Genomic DNA, 1,275 nt, shown 5'->3' on the forward strand with positions numbered 1-1,275 from the left:
CACAGAGGCAAAGAGACAGCGCCGCCGCCACGAGGCATCCCGCACAGCCTCTTCTGGATCTGTGCCCTCCGGGTCAACTGTCCCAGTGCCCTCCGGGTCAACGACAACTGATCCTAGTAGGTTCCCACAATAATGTGATTTGGATTTGGTTGCAGGTCCACCTCCCCCCCCCTCCCCCGGCAGCCAGTGTTGCCATATATGCTAACAGACCTATTTTTTTTTAATTTTTTTTCTTCACAGAGGCAAAGACACAGCGCCGCCGCCACGAGGCATCACACACCGCCTCTGATGTCCCAGAGCCCTCCGGGTCAACTCCTCCAGATCCTAGTAGGTTCCCACAATAATGTGATTTGGATTTGGTTGCAGGTCCCCTTTCCCCCCCCCTCCCCCGGCAGCCAGTGTTGCCATATATGCTAACAGACCTTTTTTATTTTTTTTCCTTCACAGAGGCAAAGACACAGGGCCGCCGCCACGAGGCATCACACACCGCCTCTGATGTCCCAGAGCCCTCAGGTTCAACTCCTCCAGATCCTAGTAGGTTCCCACAATAATGTGATTTGGATTTGGTTGCAGGTCCCCTCTTCCCCCCCCTCCCCCCCTCCCCCGGCAGCCAGTGTTGCCATATATGCTGACAGACCTTTTTTTTTTTTAACCTTCACAGAGGCAAAGAAACAGCGCCGCCGCCGACAGCACGAGGCATTCGACACGGACTCTGATCCCGAAGTGCCCTCCGTGCCTCAACATCCTACTAGGTTCCCACAATAAAGTGATTTTGATTTGGTTGCAGGCCCCCTCTTTCACCCCCAACACCCCCACCCCCCCACCCCCCCGCAGTCAGTATTGCCATATATGCTGACAGTTTTGTTTTTTTCCTTCACAGAAGCAAAGACACATCGGGAGACTACTGTGTTATTAATGTTATGTTTTTTGACCCACAGCTGACGTCAGTGTGAACAAGGAGGATCTGGAAGCCGGAATAGAAAGGCTTATCCACACTATGGCGCGGATTCAGGAGCAGCAGAATGTGGCAATGGGGGAGCTGCAGAAGCTTCGGGACATGTGCCAACAGTTGGCGGCGGGGCCAAAATAGAAACCAAGTGTCTGAACATTTTTGGTTGTGTGTTGTACAGCTAAAAAAAGTTTGTTAATTTAAAAATATATATATATCCCACCAATCAAGCTGTTGAGAGTGAAGTTAAATGAAAAGTTTTTATTATGAACCAATTCTTAACAACATTACAATTTAAAAATCCGTAAGAAAACAAAAAAAAAAAA

This window comes from Ranitomeya imitator, chromosome 4 (genome assembly GCF_032444005.1).
Source record: "Ranitomeya imitator isolate aRanImi1 chromosome 4, aRanImi1.pri, whole genome shotgun sequence".
NCBI lineage: Eukaryota > Metazoa > Chordata > Amphibia > Anura > Dendrobatidae > Ranitomeya > Ranitomeya imitator.